Source organism: Cavia porcellus, unplaced genomic scaffold (genome assembly GCF_034190915.1).
Source record: "Cavia porcellus strain 051 isolate PalLab524CR breed Dunkin Hartley unplaced genomic scaffold, mCavPor4.1 scaffold_20, whole genome shotgun sequence".
Lineage (NCBI taxonomy): Eukaryota > Metazoa > Chordata > Mammalia > Rodentia > Caviidae > Cavia > Cavia porcellus.
This window is the reverse complement of record NW_026947503.1, coordinates 66248061-66267267: the sequence shown is the minus strand read 5'-3', so window position 1 is coordinate 66267267 and position 19207 is coordinate 66248061. Positions and strand designations below refer to the sequence as shown.

General features: G+C 40.0%; 1 protein-coding gene across 3 annotated transcripts in view; it reads right to left on the bottom strand.

Annotated features, from left to right (window-relative positions):
- Nucleotides 1–17195, bottom strand: part of Ankrd12 (ankyrin repeat domain 12) — a 91124-nt gene extending 73929 nt beyond the window's left edge. Inside the window, exon 1 of one of the 3 annotated variants that reach the window (XM_063231964.1) lies at nucleotides 17054–17195. The gene's annotated coding sequence lies outside the window, so the exon portion shown is untranslated. Of the gene's footprint in view, nucleotides 1–16428; nucleotides 16824–17053 lie in introns of those variants that run through there. The other 2 variants (XM_003464453.4, XM_003464454.4) reach the window with 2 other exon arrangements.
- Between the last annotated feature and the right edge of the window lie 2012 nt (nucleotides 17196–19207).

Sequence of the window (19207 nt, the reverse complement as noted above, 5' to 3'; positions counted from 1 at the left end):
GGTAGAGAAAAAGAATCTGACATGCAGATAAACAAGGCATTAGAGTTCCAATTAGCCATGATAAAGAAAAAAAAAAATTCTACAGCCCAGCATATTATAGTCAAGATTTCAGAAATTCAACACAAGAATAGAATCCTAAAAACTGTTACAGATAATAAACAAATCATCTATAAAGGAAAGCCTATCAGAATTACAGCTGACTTCTCAGCACAAAGTCTCAAGCCAAGGAAAGCTTGGAATAAAGTACATCAAGTTCTAAAGGAAAGCAACTTTCAATCCAGGCTGATACATCCTGCAGAACTATCTTTCAAAATTGAGGGAGAAATAAAGATACTTCAATGACAAAGAACATCTGAGGAAATTTATGAGCACCAAACTAGCACACCAAAATGTGCTGAAAGAACATTCTGGAACAGATAATAAGGACTACAGCTCCATGAACCCCAACAGGAGGAATCCACCAGGGAAGACAAACAATTAGAGAAAGAAGAGAAAAACGGGGACAGGGAGAGCCAACAACTGGAAAATAACATGACAAGGATAAGTCAATACATTTCAGTTATAGCCAAAGACTGGCAGAATGGATCAAGCAAGATGCAACAATATGCTGCATACAAGAAATACATTTAATTCAAAAAGTCAAAGGGTGGAAAACAGTACTCCATGCCCCAGACACCCAGAAAAAAGCAGGGATGGCTATTCCTTTGCAGACAAAAGTGAATTTTAAACCAAGACTGATTAAGAGATATAAAGAAGATCATTACAACCTCCTAAAGGGAACAATCCAAGAGCAAGAGATAATTACCGTATATGCAACAAATACCAACAATTACTAATGGTCACGAAAAATCAAATAAGCCCTAGTACAATTGTGTTGGGAGACCTCAATACTCCATTGTCACAAAAAGATCGACTAGACAACCTAAAAAGAAATATGAGAACTAAATCCAACTTGAACAAATGGGCCTAATAGATGTCTATAGTGTTCCACCGTATAACATTATTTATAGTAGTAAATACCTGGATCAGGAAAACAAGCAAGTGCATATAAACAACTTAATGTTAAACCTCAAACTTCTAGAAAAAGAAGACCAAGCTAAATCAAAAGCTCATACAAGGGAGGAAATTATAAAAATCACAGCAGAAATTAACAAACTGCAGACTAATAAAACAATACAAAGAATCAATGAATTAAGAGTTGGTTCTTTGAAAGATTAAATAAAATTTATAAACCCTTTAGCCAATTTTATCAAAAAAAGAAAGAAAAGACTCAAATCCATGCAATTAGCAATGAAGAGGGTGAAATCAAAGCAGACTCTGAAGAAATCCAGAAAATCATTTTTACCTACTTTGAAAACTTGTAATCTAAAGAGATGGAAAATACAGAAGATATGAGCAGATTCCTAGATATACATAATCACCAAACCTGAATCAAGAAGATAAAAAAAATCCTAAATAAACCAGTATCAATCAATGAAATCCAAGATGTAATTAAAAACCTATCAACAAAGACAAGACCAAGCCCTGGCAGATTCACTGATGAATCCCACAAGAAATTTAGAGAAGACCTAATACCACTACTTCTCAAACTCTTTACAAAATTAAAAGGGAAGCAATACCTCCAAACTCATTTCTGGAAGCAAGGATTACCCTGATACCAAAAGAAGGACCCAATTAAGAAAGAGAATTACAGGCCAGTTTCCCTAACGAACAGTGATGCAAAAATGCTCCATAAGATAGTAGCAATCAGACTGTAGCAAAGTGTCAAGAAGGCTGTACATCATGATCAAGTGGGATTCATCCTAGGTATGCAGGGATGGTTAACATGTAAATCCATAAATGGACATACCATATTAACCAAGGACAAAAGGACAAAAGTCATATGATCATCTCAATCAATGCAGGAAAAGCTTTTGACAAAGCCCAGCACACATTCTTGATAAAAACACTACAGAAAATTGGAATGGGTGGTCTTATTCTCAATCTGATAAAAGCCATTTTTGACACACCAATAGCAGCTAACACCACATTAAATGGACAAAACCTGAAAGCTTTCATTCTAAAATCAAGAACAAAACAAGGATGTCCACTGTCTCCACTCTTACTCAGCACAGAGCTGGAAACATTAGCTGGAGCAATTAGCTAAGAGAAAGAAAAGCAATAAAGATAGGAAAGAAAGAAGTTAAACCAGCCTTATTTACAGATGACATGGTACTATACTTAGAAGACCCCAAAAACTCCACCAAAGACTTCTAGAATCAATATGCAAATTCGGTAACACAACTGATTACAAAGTCAACACTCACACATCCATAGTGTTCCTGCACATGAATAACAAACACACTGAGAGAGAAATCGAGGAAACAGTACCATTTATAATAGCATCCAAAAAAATGAAATACCAAGGAATCAGTCTAACAAAGGAAGTAAAAGACCTCTACATTGAAAACTACAGTACTCTGAAAAAGGAAATTGAAGAGAGTATTAGAAAATGGAGAGCGATCCTGTGCTCTTGGGTAGCAAGAACCAGCATAGTGTAAATGGCCATACTTTCAATACCATTACACAGATTCAATACAATCCCAATCAAAATTCCAATAATGTATCTCACAGAATTAGAGAAAACAATCTTAAAATTCATCAGGAACCACCAGAGACTGTTGTATTCTAAGAAAAACAGCTTCATTATATTTGTATTATAGCAAATTACCTATAACATGGCCATACCGTATATATGTTTTCCTTCTCCCTCTGGGTGACCTAATTGATGTTAATCAATGCTCTCCTCTGTAAAGAACTGTAAAACCTTACCTAATTGATATGTTAACCATTGTTGCCCTCTACAAATAATAGATGCGATGCTAAGATAAGCTAACAGGAGTTGTTAATTACTCCTAGGGCTTCCCCATTCTCTGCTGAGGAAAACAGGATTTCTTCTTATCTAAACTTGCTTGTATGCAGGGAGACTTGCTTGTTAGCACAACCCTTACCCGATCTTGCTCTCCCCAAGAAATGTAATCTCACCATATTTTCTGTTCTGTAACGTGCCACACTGCCTTCCCCCTTTCCCTACTCGGTGGTGGTCTGTCACAAAATGTGCCAATTGCGCTGTTCTTAAGAAATGCTTAACTTCAAAGAAATTACAAAAATGTTGTGGCTTAACCCTAATGCACCAAAAGGGTTAGGAGGTTCCAAATCCTTGTAAAAACTTAAGTTTCAGCTTCTTGTAACTTTCGATCCCTTCGCACCTGTTAGCGATAACGAGCTGTCCTGAGATAATTAACTTTCTATTTTCTTCTCCAAATGTTATTGCAGATGTGCTATTCTAAGATAATGCTTATCTGTAGAATGGGAGTAACTTGAAAGGCACCAAAGGCTCCCAAGGTTGTCAGAACTAAGTGGACAGCTTTACAGTTTCCAGATTTGGGTCAAAAGCTTAACAGCTCTGTGGGTCCCCCCCCCCCACTTTCTTGCTTTTAAAATCCCCTTCTCCAGTCTCAGGGGCATGCAGTCTCCAAATTGGCTCCCGGAGACTCGTCACCAGGCCTGGCCTAAATAAAGTCTTTGCTCCCCAAATTTAATTTCTTGCTTCCTTGGATTTCATTCCAGGATCCGAGCTATCACAGAGACCTAGAAGAGCAAAGACAATCCTGGGCAACAAAGGCAAGATGAGGCATCATAATCCTTGACTTGAAATTATAATGTAAAGCTACTGTGGTAAAAACAGTGTGGTACTGGCAAAAACAAAAAAAGCCAAAAGAAGTAACAAACAAAAAAACTCAGACCTGAAGATCAACGGAACAAATTAGAAGATGCAAAAACAACTCCAGATACATTAAGCCACTTTTATCTTTGACAAAGGGGCCAAACACATTCACTGGAAGAAAGATGGCCTCTTTAATAAATGGTGCTGGAAAAACTGGCTCTCTACATGCCAAACATTAAAACTGGACCTGTATCTTTTACCATGTACCAAGCTAAAACTGGAGTGGACTGAAAATCTTAATATTAAAACAGAAACATTAAATCAGCTGCAAGATAAGAGTAGGTAAAACTCTTGAAAATATTTTACGAACAAAATCCTCATGCACAGGAACTCTCACAAAGAATCAACAACTGGGATCTCACCCTACTGAAAAGCTTTTGCACAGCAAGAGAAACCACCAACAGAGTGAAGAGACAGCCCACAACATGGGAGAAAACGTTTACTGTTGGAGACCACTACAAGCAGCTCTGAGCAGGATTTAAATTTTACTAATTGGCTTTCTACGTTTATCTGTGAGTCTGTCCTAGGCCTCTGCTCCTTCTGTGACAATGGGAGCTGATTCATAGTAAGTGAACCTCTGTGAATCATTGGTCCTGCCTGATGCCTGTAGTGGCATGTAAGCCAGAGATACCTCAAAGGGCAAGATAAGGCCACAGCTGAAGAGACCTTGGCTCCAGCACTAATTAAGTAAATAGAGATTGCAGCTGAAGGAATCTCACTCCTGCAGTCACACTCCTATCATAAATGTCAACTTGGAGATAGGACAGTTCTTCTAAACTGGCATAATTTATTACTTGGAGAAGTCTTTGAAATGACTCCCAAGGTCCTACTCATTTTCCTCGCTTTCCTCAGTTTCCCGCCTTTTATCCTTGGTCCTAATAAAAGTGGGCTGATCCAGAGACGTCTTTGTCTTAGCCCTTGGAGTCTCAAGCTCAACTAAAGGGTTTCGACCCTCCTGGAGCCCTAAAATCATATAACTTGTCTCAATTTATTTAAACCTCCACCGTACACTCATTTGGGAGAAAGGGGATCTAGGTCAGGACCCAGTAGTTTACCAGCTGTTTCTCAGACAAAGGATTACTATTAACAACACAGAACTCAAAAAAAATCCCTCCTCCCAAATTTAAAGACCCAATCCAAAAGTGGACATCTGAGATGAATACATACTTTTTGGATAAGAAATACAAACCGCAAATAAATATGTGAAAAAATTTCAATGTCACCGGTCACTCAAGAGGTGCAAATTAAAACAACATTGAGATTTTACTTCATCTCAGAAAGAATGGCTAAATAAGAAATCAAGCAATAACAAATGCTGGCAGGGCTGTCTGGAAAAAGGAACTCCTCCATTGTTAGTAGGAATGCAGACTCTTGCAACCACTGTGGAAATGAGTGTGGAGATTCCTAAAAAACTAGGACTGGAAGACCCATTCAACCCAGCTACTCCTGCACTGGAAGACCCGTTCGACCCAGCTACTCCCCTTTTGGATATCTTTCCAAAAGAATCACAAATATCACATTACGGTGATATATGTACACCCATGTTTATAGTAGCACAGTTTGTGATAGCCAGATCTTGAAAACAACCTAGATGCCCATCAACTGAGGAATGGATAAAAAAGAGGTGCTATTTTTATACAATGGAGTACTACTCAGCCATAAAGAAGGATAAACTGGAGAACTGCATAGGTAAATTGATGCAACTTGAGAACATACTCATTAGTGAAATAAGACACATGTGTAAACATTATATTGTTTCATTAGTGTGAGGTGAAAGAAACATACATGTACATGTGTATGTATATGTATATAAAAAAGTTAAGACAGTTACACTACTGATTTCTCTGAGTTCACTAAAGAGAAAGATTTGTGCTGCTATTGTTTGGCCATTTGAATGCAGATGTCTTGTGCTGTAGGGTGAATGGTTTGGGGAGGACAATGTGCAATGTGTTTACCATTGTTGCTCCTTGACTGACGTGTTTTGAAATTTTGTTGTATTTTTCTTTTTCTTCGTTTTTCTTCTTGAAATAAAATGGATTTGGAAAAAAGGGTTGGGGGAAGAGCATACAACTCAGTGCAAAGGCCCTGGGTTCAATCCACACTACTTCAAGAATAGTAAGAAATAATAAAATGTAAAATTTAAAAGAATTTTCTTTAGCTGGGCAAGGTGGTACACTCCTGTAATCCTAGCACTTGGGAGGCTGAGGCAGGAGGAGTTAGAGGCCAGCCAGGGCTACAAAGCGAGTTCAAGACCAGCCTGAACTGCATAGTGAAACTTTGTCTCAAAAAGGCAAAAACAAACAAACAGTTCTTAAAAGCCCTAAAGGTATTTTTATGTAGTTTTATCTTTTAGAATAAATATTAATTACTTTGATAATAAGCAAATAAAAAGTAAAAACATTTCCCCTAAGCTGTAGCTAAAACATTTCCCCTAAACTGTAGCTACGGAACTCTTCTCACTTCTACTTCTGTATTGCTGAAGATCTACAGTTATTTTAGGTAAAACTCAAGAGGAAAAAATAGTGAGATCATAGGTAAGAGTTTCCTTCATACAGCACATGGCATAAACTAGAAAGTACTTATGTATTTTCTAAGCCAGAATAGAGAAGGTAGCAAAAGATTCAGGACAGAAGCTCAAGCACTAAGTACAGGCTACACTTCTGACTGGTGCTGCTAACTGTTGTATCTTGCAGGAAGCTGAGCGTGGCAGTTTAGAAGACTCTACCAAGTAAATTATAAATGAGTCAGTTTGGGTTAGCTGTAGTTTTGCACATTATCTTTAAAATTCCACCAAGATAAGCCTAGAATGTAGAGTTATCTTTAGTTAGCCCAACTGCTAACTAAATAAAAACAAGTCAAATCTGCTAATCCTAGCTAAGTCTATGGCAAAATATATTTAGGAAGAAAGGAACAAGGAAGAAAAAAAGCACTAGAAGACAGGTTCTAGTTGAAATACGAAATTTTCTAATAAACTCTGGGTTTCAGTTTTCTCATTTTAAAATGAGGTCCACTTAGGGCCTAAAATTCTATTATTCTTTATCTCATTCCTTCCTTTCCTCAATATAGATGTATCATGAAAAGCATATTCAATAAGCAATTGGTCTAAAAGTACTAATTTTCCTCTAAACCAGCAAAAATGAATTTAATCTGTGATGTTACTTAACTGCATTTCATCTTAGCTCTAGTACCCTAGTTTGCTCAAAGAATTAAATCTTTCATTCAGTATTTAGTGAACATCTGTCTTCCGTATGATGAGAGAAAGACTAAAACTAACAAGACAATCCTAGCCTGAAGTTTTTCAGGGACAAAAGACAAGTTAGGGTATAACATAATAAATGCTATGTAAGTATTGCAATGGCAAGCAGAAACACCAAAATGACATCCAGGATTTAGAGGTAGATTTATTCTACGTCAATAGGCACTGAATGAGTTCATTCTCAAAATATCAGGACCTTATTCCTGGTGGTCTAAGGCTTATATGGGACAAGAAAGCAGGAAGTAGAGAGGCACACTGGCTTATCAGTTGGGGACTGGTTCTTAAAAGTGCATCACAGTGACCAGTTATGTGTCACGGTGACCAGCCAATTTCTTAGAAACAAAAGTAACAAGAACTGTAACCAGACTAACAAACTGAAGTGTACTGGCTGGTGCGAAGCTGTAACAGGAGCACAAATGGACGGCCCAACCTAGGTGCTGTCCAGGGGCAGGAGTAGGGAAGATGAAAAGCACTGAAACAGGGTCTTGGGAGGGTTGTGAGGCAGGCAGATGTGGATGGGGCTGGGCCGCTGGAGGAGTAAGCATGTGCAGGTCTGCACACATGCCCTACAAGAATGTAGGCCACATACAGAGACAGCAAAAAATTAAAGCACAGTGAGGTAGGAAATGAGGCAAAACAAATAAAAAAAGATCACATCACGAAACACAGTGTCACTGTGTAGTTAAACTTTACCATGACAAAAACTAATATGTAAGACTTTTAAAGGGATAAGACACAATTCAAATAGTGCTTAGAAAGGTGCCCTTGATAGATGACCGATAGGGAGACCACTTAAAATATAATGGCCAGATTGTGGCATGCACAGCTACACTTCTAGCACCAGCAGTTAGTAAAAATGCATTGGAAAATTCATCTGCTGTATTTACTCTGACACAGTAATAACTAAATAACACCTCAAATGTTTATAGAGTAAAATTTTGATTAAATATTACTTACAGAAGATTAGTTTTAGATTTCTTGACACTGAGAGACAACTGATTGTAGAGGACTGTGTTCTAGGAATACTTAGTTTTTAAGCAAAACAATATAAGTAATTGCACTTACATTATCTCTTTGCCCTGGGTGGGTGTGTGTGTCTGCACACATGCTCATGTTTTTCCCTCTAGGAAAGGTGGGTATGTAAAAACACTCCTCTGTAGCGAGGATTGGTATAAATGCCTTCTAAGGAACTCAGATTTTTCACAGAGCAGCTGAGCACACGGCCTCCTCCTGGGACTCCGGAGACCTGAGTCGCTGCACTCTCCCTACACCAGCAGAGGGCTGCAACAGCTTGGGCAGCGTGGCCAGGCAGCCTGCACTTCTGGCACTGGGAGCTGAAGCTAATTAACAACACTGAAGTAGAAAACCAACAACCGTTTATTCATGCCACTGTCAACAGTGGGGAAAGCTTACAGATTCAGGTACAATCTCCCAAATCCTGAAAATCTAGACTACTCACAATTAAAAATTCCACCATCATCTTTCTCTTCTTGCAAAATAGTAATCATAGATCAAGTAAAACCTAACCATAAGTAGAGACAAGGGATTAGTTAAAATGAGTTCGCAATTCACTTCCTTTTAGAGTCCTTGTTCCACACTACTGCTACCAGACTAGTTTCCTGAAATGATTATTTTTATTATTTTCACATCTACTTTGCCAAATGTTATGTATTTAAATCTAACTTTCCTTTCACTAAATTTCAAGGTATATTTCTACCTCATATGCACATTTTTTTCCAGCTCTCTTCAGATGCTGTTAACTGTTATACACGAGGCATACCAGAGTTAAGATGGACAAGATCAGGCTTCACAGAACACGTCACACTTAAAACTTTCAAGAAAGAAAAGATTTACACAGGACCTGAGAGGAAAGCCAATGCTGGGGAAAGCCTATGTAAAGGGAGGGAGGGACACGAATTCACACAGGGACTGAGGTAATAAGGGAGGAAAGTATTTCAAATTAAAAACATTCCTTGGTATTTTAATTTTGCTTCCATCCCCACCCCCCAAAAGATAAGCTATGACAGCCCATCTTTCCAACACAAGTTTGAATAAGCCCAATAACAGTCTAGGTACCACTTACAGCTTAATCACAAATCATACCCATCTTTTATTGCTTTCTTTAAAATGATACATGCATACTTTAGCCTTAAATGAACAAAAAAAACTATTAATTACCTGGATGACAGGTGTAGTTTTAACTGTAGTATGTAAAATAACACAGACTTAGGTAAAAGGTCATTTTAAAAAGTAGCCAGGCATGATGACACACTCAGGAGGCCGAGGCAGGAGGATCATTGCAAGGTCAAGACTGACCTGTGTTACAAAGTGAGCTCAAGCCATCCTGAACTGCATAGTGAGACCCTGTCTCAAAACGACAAAAATAAATAAGTAAAAAATTTTTAAAAAGTAAAAGGGTTTACAATAATCACTACTTCTGCAATATAAGCCTGTGATCCCCAAAGCACCTCTCCCTGTAACAACTTCTCTATGCAGTTATGGATAGCTACAATCAGTACCCTACAAAGAGCACTGATAATAGAAACAACTTTTAATTCACATACCACACCACTCCCATCCTGATCCAACTCAGGCAGGTTTTAATTGCAGCCTGAAACTGTCACTTCTGTAATTTCTACAAGGGCTGAACTATTTGAGCCATATTTAATCCTGTCCCGCTACTTTACCTTCTGCCTCCCATTCATGCTCAAATATAAACCTACCTCTCATCCAGTGAGGATGAGCCTTTAGAGCTTTCAATGATACAAACATCCTGCTGTACCCTGTACCACGTGCGCCACAGGTCCAAGAATCCAGATCAACTATCTATCCATCCCAGGGTACTCCAAGGAAATCACACTCTAAATTGATTTAAGGTAAACAGTACATGTCATGGTACCACTTGGGCCAGAGTGATTAAGAATTAGAAGCTGTTTTCCTCCCAAAAACACTGATAACAAGAAGAAATAAGGTAATAAAGGACCAAAATAGACTAGATTCACTATACTGTATTCTAACAGCCATAGCTAAGTAATAGGAAAAGACTGTTACTGTGAAAACTTCAACTCTAGTGGGAAAAATGAGTGCATATTTGGTTTTGTTTTGAGAATACAACAGTTCCTGATTAACCACACACATATTTTTGTGCCAGGAAAAAAAAGGAAAATCTCACTGACAGTACAAATTCTAAATAACTTGATCCATTAAAATATACTATAAAAAGTCTAAAAAAGAAATTTAAGACCATTTAAGAGTCAAGAGTACCTCAGCAAAAACGGAACCCAAACTTCCAAATCAGTGAGTGATTCTCAGCTTTTTTGGAAACTTCTATTTCAGACCCTGCAAGTCTGTGCTCTGAACACGTATTCACCAAAAACAGTCTACAACTTTAAAGTAGTCACAGAGCCTTTTCCTAACAGTGCATTCTTGTTTTAAGTAATTTATCACCTCTTGCTAGGTGTTAAGATGTACAAAGCAGAGAATTCTTCAGATTCATACTTATTCCTGGGGCCAAAACCCTTAAAATTTAAGAAGCTTCCCAACAATCTCTTTACTGCCTATTTGAACTTCACATATTTTCTAGATTATTAAGCATTTCTAATTATGCCTCTGTCAATTAGCACTTCATAGTGAATATTATTTAAGACTGAGATCCAATCATTCCTCTCTGAGGTCAAAGAACTCTGTTTTCTGCTAGCAAATAAGGATATATAGAAACTAGAGGCAAGAGAAATCCTTGGACTAGAAATGTGAGTGGAATAACAAGAGCTTAAAGAGTCACCAACCCAGTAAGGGAGGAGATTGGAAAGAATTTTGTGGTGTTGACTGGGAAGCGGTGCAGTGCCACTGTAACAGTAATGATGCAAAAGATAAAGATTAAATATGACAAGATATCAGAGTGTCTAATTTTAGAGCATGCACAAGGAAGTTGAAGAATTAACCTTTTTATTATATTTTTTATTGCAACAACAGCACATAGTAGTTTTATTATGTAAGAACCTTAACAGAAATATTAGAGTATTAAATTCTTGATTGCGACTCCAAGTTTTGAATAAGGAATACAGACATAAAAATGGCCAAAGGGTATGAAGTGTCAACTTACAGAAAAGAAAATGCAAATGACTCTTTCCTAATGTATTAGCTAGTGATCCAACTTCTTCTAAGTATCTTTTACAATCAAAGATAAACGTCTTCAAACGTAAAATGAAAGTGATAACTGATTTACATTTAATAACACAAATACCAGTCTGTAAGTACCTACGTGAATATAGATTTATTTGCACTGGGTGTTTGCAAAGCAAGAGAACACAGCCAGAGAAGCTAACACCTGAAGAGGAGGAAGAGGAGGAGGAGGAGGAGGAGTTCTGAAGGGGGAACAAGGACAAAGGGAAGGGTGAGTAAGCCATTTCACTGCCAACTACTCTTGTAATGTTCAACAGCAGGAGGACAAACAGAAATTCGGCAAGGAGGTACTTTTTGTGCTGTTCAACTACAGCCTAAACAGAATACTCTTCCTCATTCCTTTTAAATTCAGTTAACATTTCTTCTAATTGATTCTGATTGTCTGAATAGAGTGATCCATTTTTCTGGGTATCTCTTGTCCATTCTCGAGATGTTTTTACAAATCTTGGAAAACAAGGATAACTTTGAAAGGTTGACTAACAACTACAGGATGACCATCTCAACTATAAATATAACAGACTGGCATTTATATAATACTCCTAATTTTCAAGTTAGTTCTTGAGTAATGAAATCTAGAGCTGAAGATACAATTGACCACTTTCTTGAAGTGTTTGTTAACTAGATGTGTAAGCACCTACTCTAATATATCAAAACAACCTATGTGACAGTAACTAATAGTACCTAGTAGTGTGTAGAAGCTCCATAAAGTTCTTTCTCTTCCAATCCCTTCCAAATAATAAGAATTAAACTCTGGTTAAAAAAGGGAGGGGTCTTCTTTTAACTCAGGCTATAAGACTTTTGTATAAAACATTGGATCTGGGCCAGGAATATAGCTCAGCAGCATAAGTGCCTGCCTGGCAAGGGCAAGGTCCTGAGTTTGAGCTGCCGGTAACAACAACAACAAAAAAACTGGATCCAAGCCACTGCTTTATGCTAGTTACAATATTCTTTTGCAAATTTTGGTAGGAAACAGATAATTTTCTTATCTAGTTGACTTAATATCATTAACCATCACCACTCCTTCGCAGAGTTGTATAAAGAATGCTTTTAACATTAACTTCTACCTTACTTGTTCGAGGAGAGGTAATAACTGAAAAGTTCTATACAATGTAAGTTTGGTGAGAAAGAAATAAAAAAATACATGTCTCTCCTCTTCTAGGTTTACTAATGCTTCTCTTTTGTGAATCAATTTCAAAAAGTCTATTACTCCAGATAATCTAGATCCAATCCATGGTTTACTATCATCAGATTAACCAACAAACTTTGTTTTGCTCATTTTACAGTTATGACATTCAAAAGACATCGGATATAAAAGTACTTTGTGACCTACAAAGCAGTAAAACTTTTAAAGGTACTACTTTTCTTTTATCTTGAGTCAATTATAGCTCTTTCTCCACAGAAGAGAGAGCTTATATACATGGTTTCTGCTCTCAAATGAAAGTCAGGAAGCTGATAAAACTCCTACACAGAAGAACAATCTGAAATTAAGCAATGGCATGCACATCCAACTCTTTCAGAAAATAAGGTAGTTAGGAAAATGAGCTTACTGCTCATATTTGTAATACTGCCCCCAACTGTGGCCTAAATACAAACTGGTAACCAAAATACAGTATATAATTTAAATCGACTTTAATACAATAAATAGGTGTTGAGATTGCCAAGATGTTGATTAAAAGACTTTCAGAATTTTTAAAAGCCAAAGAAACCAAATTGCTTCCCCCTATAACTTGTAGCTTAATTTCCCTCATTTCTTCATCTTAATTTGGTACATTTTGGGTTCCGACCTTTTTTTTTTTTTTTTTCTTTTTTGCATCTGGGGATCGAACTCAGAGCCTAAGCACTGAGATACATCCCTTTATTTTGAAAGAGGATCTCACTTAGTTCCAGCTGGCCTCAAACTTGCAATCACCTTGCAACAGCCTCCCAGAGTGCTGGGATTTCAGGTATGCATCACCATGCCAGGCCTGAATATAATATTTTAAGGCCTGAAGTTAAAATTTAAATTTGGTAGGTAAATTCTGGAGGGTCTCAATGGGAACGAAACCCATCTTGGGTGCTATTTTCTAGCTTTGACAGACTCTAGTTTTCTATTGCTGTATTTATTTTTTTAAATGCTAAAGTGAGTTTCATTAGCTACCCTTTTTCCTTTCATCACTGTAATTATGTCGCTTTAGAATGACAGGAACATAAAGGTATAGTTTGCCAACCCAGCCAGATGTAACATTAACAGCTAGGTCTTTTATAGATGGTGAGAATAAATCACTTTTGACAACTAACATGAAAACAGTAACAGAGCAACCACTCTATCGGCATCTCATAAAAAGGCTAACTGGCTATTTCCTGTGATGCTCCTCAGATACTAATTTCTCTTTTCTGACTAGCCAGTACAAAGTGGAATAGGTGACCCAAGCACTTTTCATAGGACTGAAGTTAAAGAAACGCTGCCTTAAGATTCTTCAGAACCATTTCAGCACTCTTAATTAGAGGCAGAACACAGAGAAATGATTTAGGAAAGAGGACAACAGAATCTGTTACTATTTAGCTGATGAATATCTAACATCACATAATTATTTACAACTGCAGTTTTCTCTGCTATAGTTAGAGAAACAACAACAGTATTTATTTTACAGGGTTATGAAAATTACCTGAACATCACACTTTAAAACTGTGCACCCAGACTGATAGACTCTTAAGTGCTCAGCAATTTATCTGTACTTATCAACACGTTTACTCCCAAGCTAAACTCTGATAACCTATGTAATACTATACTATGACACACACTGACTTCCAGCAGCATCAATAAAAAAAAACTAGAAAAAAACTGAATTTAATACCAATAACAAATAACCCTTTTCAAACACTTCTATGCTTCAGATATACCAGAGGATGTTAACTAAGTTTATAAAGAAATTATCTCCTGCTATTGCCATATCTGGAAACTAGCAAGTGGCGAATGAACACTAAGATACTTTCACTATTACTTTTAAAAAGCCACTGTCTGTTAAACAGATTATGCATTCATGAAGATATACAAAATGTTTTCAAATGCTATATGAAGAAAATTTATATTCTCCAGGGGAAAAGCAGGCTTTAACAACTATTTAAATAGTTGTTTAAAATATTCCTAAGCAGCTTTTCTAAGATTAGAACTAAGTGGCGATCAGAAAATGTATCAACAGGGAGTTATAATCTGTGAAACAGTAGGTGCTAGAAAACAAAGCTAGGGCAAGCAAAAAACCTAGGGATCTGAACATCTTGTTACGCTTTTAAAAATTGTGTATCTTACCAGGCATGGCGGTGCAGCCCTATAATCCCAGTACTCAAAAGGTTGAAGTAGGATTGTCTTGAGGCCAGCCAAAGCTACATGGTGAGTTCAAGCCCAGCCTGAACTACATACCTAGATGCCATCTCCAAAAAACAAAAGTATTCCCTTTAAAAATTATATCACTACTTTTTATCTGTAAAAAAGTTTACAGTAACAGTAGAAACTCATTTATTCCAACAATCTTGTAAACTGTGTGAGAAAATTATTTTTTGCAGATTAAGAAAGCCAAATTCTAAATGTTAATGCGACTTTTCAAAAAGTACTGTTAGGGAGTGACAAATCAAGAATTAAACCCAGGCCTCCTCACATGTATTTCAATGTTCTTCCCACTACTTTAAACACACAGAAATACCTACCAAGAAAATAAATACAAAGCAAAAAAGCTATCTTTAAAGAAATGAGGCCACTTAGCATCTCACAGAATGAACGCTCTAGACCAAACTGGCAAGTTTTAACTACCTACACACTAGTTGGATATCATTTTGCCTCCCCAGGCCTTCGTTTTCTCATCTGTAATGAGAGAAACATGGAATTAGAAATTTTGAGTCCCCAACTAGCTGTAAGGACCAATATCCAAGACAGGGCATAGCATTTTACAATATGTCAGCAACAAATTCTAAGGCAGAAAAGTAGTGTCAAGAGCTCTTAAGCAATTACAGAGAAAGTCTTCAGGTGTATCTGATAGCAGACATTACTTCAATATCATTAAATTTATATAGAGGAGTCTAAACCGCTTATGGACTATGATGGAAATGACTAATCTCACTAATCATTTTTTTTAGATTGAAATAACGCTCTTACAACCTTAGAATGGCTTTAAAAAATTTTTAATTACTAATACCAAAAAACTGAATATGTTGACATTGTTCTTCATGCTTTTCAGAAAATAAAACCGAGGTGTTTTCTAAATATCCTGATTATTATTTCTCAAATTTACCTCAGAAAACTATCTGACATTTTACAACAATTTCTATAGGAAAAAAGTAACTCTAATCTTGATGTAAAAAAAAATCTCCCTTTTAAATTCACTCCATTGGGTGGACACATCTCTAACATTTAAGACATTTTTTGTTGGAGATTAAAGAAACACTAGCAGAGACAGTAAAACGTACTTTCAACTACGGAGTTACTTCCTGTCTAAACAGTTTTGTTCCCTTTACTCCTCTTCGAATATTCTTCACGGAATACACACCCAGCAATTTCCAGTTTTCCAGGTCTGCTCAGTTCAAAAACTATCCTAACTACAAATCCTTAACGATTACTACCAAAACAATATTAAAGGCAAACTACTTTGAACTAATTTTCCTTCCCTGATACAGTTACCACTCCGGTTTTCCTTCATTTTAACACCTCGCCTATCTCTAAAATAGAACACATTCCTGAATAGTTAAGTTTGGCCTGCTTCAAGCTGTCTCTGTAGACCTCTGGAAATTGTTAGTGCTTCCACGAGTTATAAAGGATTCTTAAGTAGTAAAACCTTTCTCCCCTTGTCTCTAATCCCTGGGAGAAATACTTCAAATCCGCATATATTTTTTCTTTCCACTCAAATTTAAGACTTTTCTCAACAAGATTTGTTAACATAACGTCTTCATCTTTCACAGTCAACACTATCTCATTTTGCTTTTAAGCCACTTGGCACCAATAAAACGTATGTCCTGCCAGTTCTGAACTAATCTTCAGGAAAACCTTTGTGTAAGAATTGAAGAAATTGAAACAGATCAGCACGCAATATTTTTAACGGCCTACCTTTAAATACACAGTTCACTTAGTCAAAAACAGCTATTTAACTAGCTCCCCTTCCTTTATAATTTGTATAGACCGTTTCAAAATAAAAAGGTCTGCGAATGCGGGGGCATTTCAACTTCAGGATTAGAGATAATCCCAGAGCGTTCCTGATACCTGGACGTGCAACACATTTCACCCTGGTTCGCGGTGGAGCCGCGGATGTCCCGTGAAGATGACAGTGGCAGCGACCCCGCGCTATATCGGTTTCCTACGGTGTCAAATGGCCCAACACCGCGAACTTCCCATGCCGCACGGCCTTAGCCTGTGATTGCTAAAGCAGCTGTCAGCTGGGCTTCCGAAATCTCTTTGTATCTTGCCCGTTCCCCGCTTGGCAATCTTCGGAGATGCGTTAAACACTCTGCTCCTCCGACCGCGACCGCAGCCCCCGACGCGCCCCGGGGTCTAGCGACCCTTCCATGGCGGCGGCGGGGGGGTGGGTGCCGGTGACAGCCCGGCGACACGGCACGCCCCGCTGGCCCCGCCCGAGGCTGGCCCTGCTCCGCGCAAGACGGCGGCGGGAGCGCGCGCCCCGCTCCAGCTGCCCCCCCCCGTCTCTCCCCGCCCGCCCGCCGGTCCGGCCGCCACCCTGCACGCACACGCCTGCCGCCGCGCCATGTTCCGGAGCCGGGACCCGCCCCGCCCCGCGGCGGCGCCCACCTGCGCCGCAGCCGCCAACGGCCTGTCAGCGGCAGGCCCGCAGCCCGGGCGCCCGGGCAAGGGCAGCGGGCAGAATCCTTACCTGCTCCGGAGACGACGCGGCGGCGGAACTGAGGGCGCTGCTCCGGCGCCCGGCTCGACCGCGCCCTCCTCCTCGGCGCGGTCGCCACGCCCCCCTGGCGCTCCAACCCGCAGCGCAGCTGGCGGGGGCGCTTCAGCCCCGGAACAACTGCCTCCGTGTAGCCGCCGCTGTCGCCGTCGCCGCTACCGCCGCCGCCGCTACCGCCGCCGGGGCTGGGCTTGAAAACATCTCCGGTCGCGGTCCGTCCCTCACCACAGCCGCCTCGCTTCCCGCACGGCGCCGCCCGCCCATTGGCTGCAGCGCAGCACGTGACGCACGCGCACGTGACCTGGCGGCAGGGACGGGCGGCGTGACACCCCGCCCCTTGCGGGCGCGGGCGGCGGCGGCGGCGGCGGCGGCGGCGGCTGCTGCTGCTGCGGGGGGAGGGGAGGGGAGCCAATCCCTCGCAGCAGCCCCAAACGGAGCCGCGGGTCCGGAGGGCGTCGGTAGGACGCAGCGTCCGAGCGGGCGTCGCATCGCTTCCCGCGACAGCCATGGTAGCAACCGCATCTGGAAGCTTCTGGAAATGGCGGCGGTGAAGCGGCGGCTCCACGGAGGGCATTCACTCGCTGCTTTTTGCAAGGGCGGGTGAGCGAGGGTTGCGCTTGGTCACGCGCGGGACGCCGCCACGAACCCGGCTCGGGCAAGGCGGGGGCCTCCGGGGCGGGGCGCGGTGCGGGCGGCTCTCCCAGGGTCAGCGTGGCCGCACTGCGCCTGCGCGCCTAGGGCTGCACCTGCGCCCGCACCCGCACCCACATTGCGCTCGAGCCAGGTGCTGCTAAGTGGAACTCCGTTCCCCCGTGCTTCTGCGGCCGGGACCGCGCCACACACCCGACCCGCTCAGTTACCCTTAGAGGTTTCAGTGTGTTTTTCCACGTGCGGCTTTAGAGGGTTGGAACTGCTCGGGTGCTGGGCAGGGAGGGGTGCCTGAGGGAGGGCAGTCTCAGCGTAGCCGCAGCGGGCTCTGCAACTTCCTGGGGATGTTTTGTTTACGTGGAAGTTAACCTGCGAGTTTGCACGCCCAGCCACTCAAGCTATGTACTCCGCAGGAAACTTAATCTATTCTCTCATAGGCAACTGGCTAAACTCAGCATCCAGTTGTTTTAGTGAGGGTGCAGTCACAAGTTTATACTGTCCTCTGTTACCGAGATACAGGTTCCCATTGGACTTTAAAGCTGAATCCCAACTAATTACCTTACGAAGTGTAAACCTACAGTAAAGACCAGGGTTTTTTTTCATTTTTTAGACTTCTACCTATGAATTATTGGGTTCAATATGAATAATAAAAGAGCTTTTTGGGCTCGAGGTGGAATATTGTTACATTTAACATAATTGTGTGACTTAACATTTAAAAACAACAGTTATAAGATGAAGGCTGTAGGGTATAAACAACATACTTTAAGGTTTACTTTCCTCTATATTTTAAAAAAAAGCTAAGTGTTTGTCTTTTTGAGACATGGTCTCACTATGTAGTTCAGCTGGCCTTGAGCACACTTTGTAGCCTAGGCTGGTCTGGAACTCTCAAGGATCCTCCTGCCTTTGTCTCTTGAGGGCTGGGATAAAAACAACTAAGTTTTGAAGACATACTAAGTTTTGGGCTAGAAGTGTAGTTCAGTAGTAGGATGCTTGCTTGCCATGCTGGAGACCCTGGATTTGATCCCCTGCAGTGCAGTCAGTTTTTAGGCACTGTATTTACTAATCAACAGTGTTAGTCTGTCTCAAGTGCACAAAGACTTTGATAAATCCTGAAATGTGATTAGTTTGTATTTGTCCAGTTGTTAAAGCTGGCTGTACTTCTGTTTACAAAAGGAATGTATTGTAGTTTCTTGGATTGGATGTAATAAACACATTTATCCTTTCTTTAAAGTTGTAATGTCCTATAACTGAAGAATTTACATGTCCACCGGTCTTTACCAGATAATTATGCCGATTTGTTGCTCCAGTTTTTTGTGTATGTGCAGTGTTAAAGTAGCCAATGAGACTGTAATGTCACAAGATTTTGTACCTTTGTAAAAATGATAACTGCTTCCAGAAAAAAACTACCAATTATCATACCTACACTGGGCTTTAAGTTTTAGCAGTTGGAAACAGCAACTACTGTGTCCTGTAAACATT